Here is a 14,064-nt window from a genome sequence, read left to right on the forward strand (position 1 = left end):
ATCACCTGCATTTTCATAAATCTACATAACTTCCAAAACATTTCAATATTTTCACAATCATTCCTTACTCAACAGCCTTAAAACATAAAGACATAAAACATAAATATTTACATTCCCCAAAGTTAACATAGAAATATACTCTTTTCTTTTTCTATTTCGCAATAATGCTATAAAAATCTCGAGCTCTCAAAGCTCGATCTCGAGAAAATCCTAAAAAAGATAAATTCATATTCGGGTGATAAGGGAAGAAACAATATATTAAATACAGCGTGTTGCTAACATGAGGTATATAACATTATAATATTTAACATTTGAAAATCGTTAACACAATTTCTGAAATCATTCTCTGATTCTAATCAAACACATGAAGATTTAACCCATGAGATTACCCGAGGATAGGGGTGATTACCCACCCATACAAGTAGCACCCCTCTACTCTGATACCTAGACAACCCAAAGGTCACAGCTCAAGCATACCAGGGCACTCACCTTACTCAGTAAGCCCTCAAGTGATAAATTGATCTCGTACTCATACAGTTCATACAAAAGTTTACCGGCGAAGGCTCCCAAGAATAGGGAAATCTACCCGCCCATACAAGTAGTTTCCCTCTGCCCTAGCACGTTATGCAGCCTACTGCTACACCTGATGCAACCAGGGCACTCACCTTTCTCAGCAAGCCCTTGGGCGAAGAGTTTGCCTCGCCCAAACGTAACCTGTTCTACTAGCATAAATACTGCTAATACTATAATACATTATTCTTTCAGTCATTGTTCAACCATTCACCTATGTTATGTTCATAACTTTAACATTTCATTTCATTTCACTTTAAATGACTCTTTCCCATTTTGCATTATTCACATTTCACATTTCATTTCCATTTCATTCATTTCCTTTTTCATTTCATTTCATTTCATACCTAGCATCTTTCAGCTGTTCTACCCAACATCTTTCAGTTGTTTTACCCAGCATTTTTCAGCTGTCATACATTTACCCAACATCTTTCAGCTGTTTTACCCAACATTTTTCAACTGTTACACATTTACCCAACATCTTTCAGCTGTTTTACCCAACATCTTTCAGCTGTTTTACCCAACATTTTTCAGCTATTTACCCAGCACTTTTCAGCTGTTTACATGGTTACATTAACACACACAAGCAACGTAGTCCATATCATGTTTTATTCACAATGCATTACTTACTTAACCTGCATCTCATACATTTAACATATATTTGCACAGAATCTCATGCCACACAGTTTAGCAATAAAATTCATACATTGCCTGTAAAATAAGCGAACCAACATTTAACGTTTATATATTAAAAATACCTTTCATTCCTTACATAATTACCCTGAAAATTTTTTTCCACTTTCATCAATTCATTTTCACATATACATATCTAATAAATAGCCCTAAACTCGAAAAAATATAATTTAAATGGTTGGCATTTTAAACTCATACCGAAACATATACACGTATATATAACACAATTTATTTTCAATTAAATTCATAAAAATTATGGCTTAATATATATTTTTCCCCTTATCTGGTTTCTTGAACTACGCCAACAGGGACTCCAAAAAGATGCCTGCGGCACTCACCCGGACCCTGAAATTAAAAATTCTAATTCCGTTAAATTAATCCTAAATAAAATATTATTTTAATATTTCCTAAATTCATAAATTCTAAATGAATAAATATACCCTTAAATTTAGCCAAATTACCAAAATTTTCAAATCTCACTCTCGCTTTGGAGTGGGGCTTAGAAAACCCCAATTGGAACTTTACTTATGTCAAAATGACGACGATCATGACTAGGACCCCATGGTGGTGCCTAATCATCAATTCAACAACAGATTTAACGATAAATTGAGAAATTAAGGAAAAACTGTCTTACCCCAGGAATGGTGCCTACGCCTCTTCCACGACAAATTCGCTCTAGTAGAAATGTCAGTGGCGGAGTTAGGAATCCAACGACACCTTCCGTTTCCCGATCGCTCAAATATTCGTCGAGAAATGAGGGGAGAGAGAGAGGCGGAGACGAAGAGTGGACGAGTGAGACAGAGAAAGAAGGAGAGAGTTCTGGAGAGGGAGAGACGCAGGTCCTTCTCTGAGTTTTCCTCTTTTTTTTCTTTTTTTGTGTTTCTTACTTTAACTTAACTTATCATATGATAATAATAATATTATATATATCTTATCCTTATATATTATTCATATATATATATAATCACCATTTTACTTAATTTAATTAATTTAATTAACTAATTAATTAATTAATAAATAATTACTCTTAATTTTTTTCTACTATTTCTTTTTATTTATTTATTTAATACATTAATTTAATCATGCTTAACTAATTAATTAATTAACAATTTTAATTAATTAATTTAAAAAAAAATTTCCTGGGTTATTACATGGTGACTACATTCCTACTAAAACCGTAGATGCCAAAGAAGTCCCTAAAGAAGAAAAAGATTTGAACGACATGGATTACAAAATGATGCAAGTAAACTCTAGTGCCATGAATACACTATTTTGTGCTTTAGATGTTAATGAGTTTAATAGGGTCATGACATGTAAATCAGTCAAATAAATTTGGGACAAATTAGAAGTAACCTATGAAGGAATTATAGATGTTAGAGATAGTAGAATTGACTCGCTCACAAGCGAGTATGAGGCTTTCAAGATGAACTCGGATGAAACCATAACAAGTATGTATACAAGGTTTACACATATCATAAACTCCCTCAATGCTTTAGGGAAAACATATTCAACCTATGAGATGATCCGTAAAATCCTTAGAGTACTTCCTCCAATATGGGAACCTAAAACTACAGCAATTACGGAAGGAAGAAATCTCAAAAATACATCCCTAGATGAACTCATAGGATCCCTTCTCACATATGAGATGTCTATGAATGAAAGAAGTGAAAAAACTAAAGCCCAAGAATCAATTGCTTTTAAAGCTTCAAACGAAAACTCTAGTGATGAAGATGAAGAAAAAATGGATGAAAAAGAAATAGTCTTCATATCTAAGAAACTTGCAAAAATTCTTAGAAGGAAGAATAAATTTACAAGAAAAATTCGAAACTCAAAATCGGATGAAGAAGAAGAAAATGAAATCAGTAAAAAGAAAACAAAAGCTGAACTTCCAACTTGCTATAATTGTAAGAAAATTGGACATGTAAAATCAGATTGTCCAAAACTTATGAAAGATTTCAAAAAGAAAAGAAAAAAAGCCATGAAAGCAACTACTTGGGATATTTTGAGCACAAGTAGTTCAGATAATGAGTAAAGTGATCAAGAGGTTGCTTGCTATATGGCATGGGATGATGAGGAAAGCTCCTCATCCGAATCAATTAATGATTCTTGCAATTATTCATCTGAAGAATCAAATGATGAAAGTATGCCTTCTTATGAAGAACTTCAAATGAACTATTCAAAGTGCATAAGATTTTGGTAAATGTGTCTAAACGATACACATCATTGAAAAACAAGAATGAAGGTGTAATGAAAGAGTTGGAATCTCTAAAACTTGCTGAAATAAACTAGAAAGTAAGAATGAAAAGGTAAGAAAGGAACTAGAGGATCTAAAGTCCAGAACTTATAAATAAAAGGACTCATATATTTCTGAACTAGAAAATAGAATCAGCAAAATGGCTCAAAACCAAGAAAAGCTACTAGAAAAGGGTAAAATTATACAAAATTCAGAAATCTATGATCTTAAGAGAAAAATTGAGGACCAAAACAAAATCATCTACAACTTCACTAAAGGAAAAAAAAAAAATTGATAGAATGATTGGTGCACAAAGAATGTCTCAAAATAAAGAAGGCATAGGGTTTAATGGAGTTGAAAATTCAAAGAAAAAGAACCTCTAAATGGGGTACTATACAAAAGCCTCCAAAAACTATGCTAGCACCTTTCTAATGCTTATACTCACACTATATGCTTCCTATGTAAGAAGAAGGGACACATCAAGTTCGAATGTCCATTAAAGAGGAAAGATGTGAAAATTAGACAAGTTTGGAAAGTAAAAGAAACATCTCTTGTTAAACCATTCGAACCCAAGAAAGTATGGGTATCACGATGAAAGACTAGTTCATAAACCTTAGATTTTAGGTATAAGTATTCTCTCATTAAGAGTTACGAAAACTAAAATTACGCTGAAATGAAATGGATTAGTAATGACTCAACAGCCTATAGAATTTAAGTTAGCCAATCCTAAAAGAAATAAAGTGATAATTTAAAATGTGCTATGATAATAGACATGCTTAACTCATAAAATATAAATAGATGTGTCTACCTTAAGGATTTGATGCATAATATGAATGTCTATATTAACTATGCTTATCATGGTGAACATTTAAGCTATAGCTAAAGGGATGATAAAGCATAATCGTAGATGAGTAGTTATAAGTACTTAAGGTTAAAAATTTTTAGAGCATAACGTACTTGAGATTTAGAAAATCAATCACTAACAAAGCTTATAAGTGAAAAATATGAAATACAGTTGATTAAAGTATTGTAGGTGCAATGAACTTGTTTTATGCTCATAGCATATGGCTGACTCAAGAAGAAAATTCTCCTTGATCAATTCTATGGAAAATCATTTTATAATACAAGGATATTAGACATGTTGAAATAAGGGATAAGGATGAGTTTCCGAGCTTATTGATACTTATTATATTGAAACAAATGAAAATAATATTGTTGGCCACAATCTATGGATGAATTGTCGAAGGCTTATTTGTCTTGTGTTGTACCTTGCGTTAGAATGCATATGCTTATTGATAACCTTCTTTATTAATGTCAAAAAGGGGAGAAAGAGAGTTGAATTGAAAAATTGGTATCTATGAACATAAATTGATATCCATAAGCAGCTCATGATATGATATTACTATTGGTATCTATGAAATATATTGGTTTCCATGTGTATGTTTATTGATACTTGGAGCATGACAGCATACTTGTATCCATGAGCATATCATGATAATGATATAATATTGTTATTATTCTTGATATTGGTATCCATGAGCACTTACATGAAATAATTATTATTTGAAGCATGGCATGATCAATATAAAAGCATAATTGGTATCTTCATAATACTTTAAATGAAAGTCTGAATTTATTAAATATGAAATACATTTCATTTAGGGGGAGTTAGACTTAATAAATAATGGTATCATGATTTGTGGAAATCATTGAAAATTATGATATACAATCTTTTGTATTTTCTCATGCTACTTTGGAAACTTATTGTCTAATCTTTTTATGCATGATGAATAAAAATTTTTACTTATGGTTGCTCAATGCCTTAGTGTTTATACATTTTTGATATCTTACTCTTTTTTATTGATGTCAGAAGGGGGAGAAATTTTGGGCAAAAATTGAGCATAATACTACATGCTAAAGTTGATATATTGGTATCTTGATCTTGAATGATGTGCTGGAATGATGTGATTTTGATATATGAGCATGATATTGAAATTAATACTGAACTTGATCTTGATATCGCAAATATTGTTAAGTTGATGATTATTGTAAGGAAGAGTCTTTTTAAGACTTACTCAATTTTTTACACCTTATTTGTCATCATCAAAAAGAGGGAGATTGTTGGTCTTATAAGGCTTAAAATTTTGTTTTGATATTGCAAATATTGTTAAGTTGATGCTTATTGTAAGGGGGGTCCTTTTAAGACTTACTCAATTTTTTACTCCTTGTTTGTCATCATCAAAAAGAGGGAGATTGTTGGCCTTAAAATGCCTAAGATCTTGTTTTGATGATAACAAATCAGAGGAACTTAACATATTTGGTTAAGTGATGATATTTCAGGGCTCAAAAATGAGAATACAAGGTCAAGTGCTGAACAAGGAATACTAAAAGCTTATATTTCAAAGAAAGATGATCAAATGAAGCTTAAGGAGTCAAGGCATGGATTCAAAGCTGATCTAATAAAGCTTGAAGATCATGAGAGCATGGATGTTAAAGAGGACTTGCTAAAAGCTTAAAGTATGTTGAAGCTTGAAGACAAGATGGAGCTAAAGAAAAATAAGCATGAAAACTTAAGTGCTTAGAATGTCAAAAGTCCTAAGAGGTCTTTATGCAAGTACTTCGTATTTAAATGTCTTGTGAAATATGTTAAAAGCTCTTCTAGGGGTTATTCATTGACTTAGAGACCGTATTTAAAACCCCAAAAAAATGTTTTATAAGAAATCAAAGTAAGAGAGCAAAAAGGATTTTTGAAAACTAAAATGAAATTTCTAGATTTGCTGAACCTACAGTTCATTTGTCTGACCCTGTGTCCAGTTCATATTTTTCAGTATGTTAAGGAACATCAGAAAACTGAATTTGATACTTTATTCGTCTAAACACTGTTAACGGTTAGAAATTTAAATGTTTTAAATTTCAAATAAAGGTTTCTTGTGCCCCAAAATTAATGAAAACTTGGGAGATACTCCAAGTAATCTTAGGCAACACAAAATTACTTTTCTAAGCATATAAATACATGGTTTTGCAAATCAAATTAAACCTATAGAACAAAAGAATTGAAAAATCTGTTTGTAAGCTGAAAGCTATCTTGCAGCTCTCTCTTGCTAAACTCTTTATACAACCGAATTGCTGAATTTCTGAAGTGCTGAACATCCTACTACTGAGTTCTGAGTTGCTAATTCTCATCTAGAAAGAACTTGGTGAATTCATACTTGAGCTTCATTGTATTTCACTTTGATATTTAATATTAAAGTACATGGAGTTTGAAATTGTACTAATCTGCTCTTTGTGAGAGTATTATTATACTCAGATATTGTTTCTTGTTTCTTGATGATTCTAGGTTGTTGGATCATTGACTGAGTGTGGGGTATCACTTGGAGAGGTGTTGCTCTAGCCTAGTGAAGGAGTGACCAAGCGTGGGGTATCGCTTGGAGAGGGATTGCTCTAACCTATTGAAGGAGTGACCAAGTGTGGGGTATCACTTGGAGAGGCGTTGCTTTAGGCTACTTAAGGAGTGTTTGAGCATGGGGTATCGCTTGTAGTGGTTTTTTCTGCCCGGAAAGGAACGATATAGTAGAATCCTTTGGTGGTTGTGCCAAAGGCGAGGACGTAGGCTAGGAATAAGCCGAACCTCATAAAAAACGTTGTGTCACTCTCTTTCTCTATTCTCTTTAATTTCCTACAAATATTAACTGCATGATTGTGTTTTAATTTCTGATCATATACACTACGTGGATTACATATTAAATAAACTAAAGCTTAATTTGATTTTGGAATTTGCGAAAACCGAAAGGAAGTACGTTAGTTGATCAATACAAATTGCGGAAACCGTAAGGGAGTACGTTTATTGGTTCAACACCCAAGACTTATTAACTGAAAGTTTATTTAAGGTATAAGTTTTTGGAAAGAGTGTTGGATTACATATTGAGCATCTTATTGAGAAATTAAATCCATTAATATAGGGCTTAAATCAATCATATACACAGGGCTACAAACAAAGCTGAAAATTTCCAAAGTGCTACATATTGTATTTTGTGATTGATTACTTTAAGTTATTAAAGTGCTGAACCTTGAAAGCATTTTTGGAATCAATCTAACATGTGTATCTTGTTTTGATCATTTTGGTTGAATTGAATTGTTGGAAGATTATCTGAAAATCTATGAAGTATTCAAGTTACCATACTTACACTTATTTATAAAGGTTTATAACTTAATTAAATTTTCGCTAAACTTGTGATTATAAACCAATTTTGTTTGTGTTGTGTTGAAGCATTGGTTTGTGGATTGATTGTCCAAATAAGGTTTGGTTGTGTGATTGCTAGATTAACAAGAGGTTAAGAATTCACGAAAGGAATTAAAAGAAATTTTAATAATCCAATTCAACCCCCCCCCCCCTTCTTGGGACAACTCCTTAATTTTCATATGGTTTGTAGCCCACTTAGGGAGTATGTGGCCATGGTCCCAAGCCCAAAATGGTTTTCTCACAAATGAGACAGTGATGTGGTTACCCATGTCATAGGTTTATCTCTTCTGACATATAGTAATATAATTGCCTGGGTCATTGATGGTTTCCTTTCCTAAAGACTGAGATTTGTCTTATCACCAATGGCAAAATAGTATGGTTACCCATGTGATAGGTTTATCTCTTTCGACATCTATCAATGACATAACGATATTGTTACCTAAGTCTTCAATAATTCTTTCCCTTTCTATAAAATTGTGATTTCTTTTCTTACCAATGACACTGTCGTATGGTTACCCATGTCATAGGTCTATCTCTTCCTATATCCATTAGTGGCATAGCATTATAGTCACCCAGATCACTGATAGTGTCCTTTCTTGAAGACCGAGATTGGTCTTCTCACCAATGACAAAATAGTGTGATTACCTATGTCATAGGTTTATCTCTTATAGCATCTATCAATGACATATTGGTATGGTTACTCAGGTCTTTAATAGTTTCCTTTCTCTCCTAGAAAACCATGATCGGTTTTCTTACCAATGACACAGTGGTATAAGTCTATCTCTTTCTGCACCTACCAATGACATAGCAATATGGTTCCCTAGTCACTAATAGTTTCCTTTCCTAAAGACGGATGTTGGTTTTCTCACCAATGACACGACGAGCTGGTTACCCATGTCAAAGGTTTATTTCTTCAAGCATCTATCAATGATACAACAATGATGTTACCTAAGTCACTGATAGCTTTCTTTCTTGAACGTAAAATTGATATTTCTTCACCAGTGACATAGTGGTGTGGTTACCCATGTCATATGTTTATTTCTTCAAGTACCTAGCAATGACACAGTAGTGTGGTTATGCAGATCTTTGATAGTTTCCTTTACTGAAAACCAAGATTGATTTTCTCACCAATGACATAGTGGTGTAGTTTACCCAAGTCTCTGATAGTTTCCTTCATTGAAAATTGATATTGGTTTTCTCACCAATGACACAAGGGTGTGGTTACCCATGTTAGAGTTTTATTTCTTCTGATATCTGCCACGGGTTTATTTCTTCCAATATTTGTCAATGATACAACAGTATGGTTACCCAAGTCTCTAATAGTTTCCTTTCCTAAAAATCGAGATTGGTTTTCTTACCAATGGCCTAGTGATTTGGTTGTCCACGTCATAAATCTTTTCTCTTTACACCTATTAGTAACATAGTGGCTTGGTTATCCCTCCCTCAGATAATCCCCTTTCTTGAAAATCAAATTGATTTTTCCTCACTATTGACATAGCAATGAATCATTCAAATCTCTGGAAAGTTCCTATGGCCCCACTATTTCTCACTATTGTTAACTTATGAGTCTTTTTGCTCACCTCGAAGGTTGTGATTATCGATTTGATTTCATCCAAAAATTGGGGTCTTGGTCTTTACATTTTCATTGCAATATAATGTGATTCTAACCTTCCACAACAACAAACATACAAATAAAGGAAGATGTAAACACCCAATTTTGTTTGAGGTCGATTTAAATAAACTCTAAGATTTTTCAATTAATTAGAGTACAATAAACAATAATTAGTTAGGGAATAATTAGTTATGACTTCCCTGCCTTTCTCTAAGCCCTTTGATTTTGGACCAATTTTATGTTTTTGGTGTTTAATTACCTTTTCCCCAACTGATAGGGATTTATCCCTATCATGGATAGGATTTGCTCTTTGGCTTTAAGAAAACTTGTTTCCAAATACCCTTGTAGGACAAAGAAGAGGTTTCCTTGTTTCAAAAGGGCATTTTTTTGGAAATTGAAGCTTAAGGCAACACTCCTTGCTTCTCTTTCTCTACAAAAAGGAAGCAAGGAGGAGGACAAAAAAGGGGGGCACACATTCACTCACTTGGAGACTTGCACACACGTTTAACCGCAAGAGGGAGTGTACATTCATTCCAAGAGAGGACTCCAAACCTAATTATGTTAGCTTTGGTGTATTCCCAAGAGGGGGGGGTGAATTGGGTATTTAAAATTTCTCTCTAGGTTTGACCAGACATTTGCAGTATTACACAACCTAGAGTCTGTCTATGTAATCCCAAATGCGTAGATAAGTATAGTATGCGGCAATTTAAATCATGCGCATCATTCACACAATAACATACACGTGCAGGAATATAAATTGCGGAAATATAAACAAACACACCATATGTTATCGAGGTTCAGCCAACTGTGCCTACATCTCTGCCTCTAGCTAAGCTCTAGGATTTCATTAAAGCTCACTTAACAAGTGGAGCGGCACTAGTTACAATCAGGTCAATTAGCACATGGCCAACCTCAACCTTTACAACCAGGTCAATTAGCGGGGCTGACCTCAACCTACACGTTACCAGGATGGTGCACCTGGCTTTCCTAACCAAGTCTAAGCCAATCCGGGACTATTCAACAGGGCTAGTCTCCCTCTTCAAGCCCACCCTTGGAATACAATAGATATGAAAATTTGCGTACACATAAATACTTCTTAACTAAGCAGACTATGTACCACAATTTAGCACAGTATAATCAATGCACACCAAACATGTAAGAATGATAAGCTCGGTGCTCTACATGTGCAATCAACACTCAGTCTAATGATTATTCTTAAGCAAGCACTAGAGTGTTTAAATAGGCTATTCTTTGAAAACCAAGTATACCAAATCTTAATGTCAAATCAGTGTTTCAAAGATGTTAGCAATAATATTCAAACAAACTCAAAAATATTTTCTTCAATGTAGCAGGCACAAGAGTTGTTTAAAAATGAGCTTGTAAAATATTTTTTTTTTGCACACAAAATATAAGCCTAAGGAATCTTGCAATATCAATACAAAGACCCTCAAGCTACTGAGTTTTCCCACACAAGATTTATTTATTAAAATCAATGGGAACAACTCTAACCTAACTTTCAAGATAAAAATCAAACAATACAAACTTTAAATAAGAGTTTAGGCTTTTTAGAATAAAGGACAAGCAATCTAGAAACTCTCACAGTACTTGGATAATCAAGGAATAAGTGTACGAGAGTGAATGGGAGTAGTATGAGCCAAATAGGTTTTGAAAATTTTGAGAGAATTTTGGTTTAATGATTTTGCTAATCCACCCTTAATTTTGCAAATGAGCTTGTAGGCATAGACAAAATTATGACCGTTGGGGACTCAATGGGCATTGTTATAAAAGTTTTAAACCTGTTTAAAGAAAATAACCCCATTAAACCACTTTAAGCTCCGTAAAAAAATAAACAGCCCGAAAGTTTTCGGGTGCCTGACCCAAGGTTCGGGTGCCCAAATAGACACAGTACAAAAAAGTGTTGTTCGAGGTTCGGGTACCTGAAAATGGGCTCAGTTTACTAACCGAGGTGATTCCTCAAAAACATCGCGGTTCGGGTGCCCGGTTTAACATTTGCTTGGGCGAACTCACAAGTTCGGTCACCCGAGGCTATTTTGAATGCTAAGGTTCGAGCGCCCAAGTTGGTGAAAAGTAACCTGACACAGGTTCGGTCGACTGAGAAGGATGTGTACAATATGGTTCGATCTGCCGAACACAGGTCAACATGTTGACCTGTCTAAGGTTCGGTCGTCCGACCTCTCACAAATTTGGCGTTTATGTTCATTTTTACTTCAAATAATTCCCCTGATATGTTAAGTGATTTTAGGGACATCTTATGTTCTAGTGCTGGGACTTAGGGTCTTTTTAAGGTTTTCAGCCTATAGTCCTATATGCATGATATGCAGATTATTACAGACTTTAGAATAAATGATTATTACATACCCAATTGAATGAAAAAATACAACACTTAAAAGCAATAAGGGTCTTCATATTTCTTCGGGTCTCCGAGTGTCATCATATGATATTGTCAATGAAAACTTGCACAACAACTTGGCAGACATTAAATACCTAAGTATTGGTCATAATCAAAACAGGGGTGACCTATAGGGTCAACAAATTCATTGTTTGTTGTGTATAAAAACCTCTATTTATGAGCATGAAATGTTAAGATCAAGTTTACATTTATTTGACTTGAATAAGTAAACACTCTAATTTGGTTTAGTTAAAAGATGTGCATGCTTGTCCAAATTATTTAAGGTGGCTTCAATGATATTTGATGTTTCATGTGTATGTGATGTAATTGGATATTTTATGTGATAATCTTTGAATTCTTGTCAAAATTGAGAAAAAAAATTAAAATGAATGAAAATTCAAAAAACCTTAATTAATGAACCCAACAATGGATGTCATAGGGGAGCGCAATAGCACTCTCTATCCAATTTCTTGAGGTGAGGGAAGCCTTACATTATAAATCGGAATTCCGTGGAAATGTTAAGTGGAACAACATTAAATGTCAAGGTAATCTTTATCAAATGAAAGACAATAAATGTGACTCGGCGATTATGCGTAGTTTAATCGGTACGGTTTGTAGAACGAGTGTGTAAGGGATGCTAATACCTTCCCCTCACATAAATTTAATCTCGATTTGGAATTCCGTGCATTGACTTTGGACTATCAATTGCATGGTCTCTAGGGATAGCTAGTTGACCACATTAATTAGTAATAATTAAATAGATATTCCAACCTCACTTAAGTTAAAATAAATTAGTGCTAATTTCATTGACATATTTTGACCCACACTCTCATTTTCCCTAATTCATAATTTCTTATTTCGAGTTCTTCATTCATAATTTCTTATTTCTTCTAGGCCTATCTTATCTTCACTCAATTTTCTGTCCATATTCTAGTGTCGAATGACTTTGGTTTCTTATTTTGAGCGATTGATTATTCGTCTTCTTTGGCCTAGCACATTGATTCCAAGTATACAATATTTCCTACTTTTAGTTATGTAACAACTGAGAAAAGAACCTATGGCACAGGAAACAGCTTCCCCAAAGCTGGTTAGCCCAAGAAAAATGCAATAATGTTATTCTCCTTGTAATACAATTTTTTTAAAAACAAGATTCATCATATAATTTTATTATAATAGATAAAAATATAATTAAATGATAGTACTCTTTTTTTAAACCACCTTCCAAAAAATACATATATCACAATTTTGTATAAATTATGTATCACGATTCTTTATAAAGTGGGGAGTATTTTATGCATAAAGATGGAATTGAACCTATATAATACTAATATAATCGAGTATAGTTATGTAACTAATTACTTAATTATACTTATACCCTAATTGCATAATTGCACACATATGATCTATATATTTATGTATATACTTAAGGATTATTTTGTAACCCCATCGTAATATTCCTCTCAACTAGTAGATCTTGTCTCTGAACCCAAATTATGAAAGATTCATTGTCGCCGATTGCGGCCTCCTCAAAATAGTTAGATTTTTTTTATTTTTTTTTTTACTAACTCTGAATTTCTCACTTAAAAAGTTATGCATACATATATAAATAAAAATCAATTAATAATATACATATAAAGTTAGTTAACATAGTGGGACTTAAGGCTTGTTATTGTTGTTGTTGTTGTGTGTAGTTAGTTAACATATCAATTACGCGCATACAGTATCTAATCACTTACACAAATACCTCAAAAATGAGAACAAAGGCATGTGTGTATATATACATAATTACATTATTTAGTATATAGTCACGTATATACTTATGTCCATACACGTGTATAATTATGTACAATTACATAATTATGAACATACATATCTAACACATTTATTTATGGTGGGTGTAAGGTTATAATTACCACCTCTAGCCACGGGTGACGAGACCCTTGCTACTATAGTAAGTATTGATTATTGGAGATCTTAATGTTCTCATTCATTCTCCATTTTAATTAATTACATAACGGTATTTTTAGTATTTTCCACATTTGAGTTAACATTACTTAATAGCATTATGACTTTTCATAATTTAAGAATCATAGGAGGGATTTAGTGATCATGAGAAAACAACAGGTTGACATGTTTTCTGGTTAAAACCACAAAGGGGCTTGATGTAATTTTCCCAAATTAAGTATTAGCTTGATTTTTTATAGCTGCAAAAATTTTCACAATTTCTTTTGTTTCAACATTTAATGGTTCGATTATTTGGTTAAATGATTGTGGTTTAATATTTTTTTAGGTCAAAAGACATTTGA

Source organism: Malania oleifera, chromosome 4, assembly GCF_029873635.1.
Source record: "Malania oleifera isolate guangnan ecotype guangnan chromosome 4, ASM2987363v1, whole genome shotgun sequence".
In the NCBI taxonomy this organism is placed as follows: Eukaryota; Viridiplantae; Streptophyta; class Magnoliopsida; order Santalales; family Ximeniaceae; genus Malania; species Malania oleifera.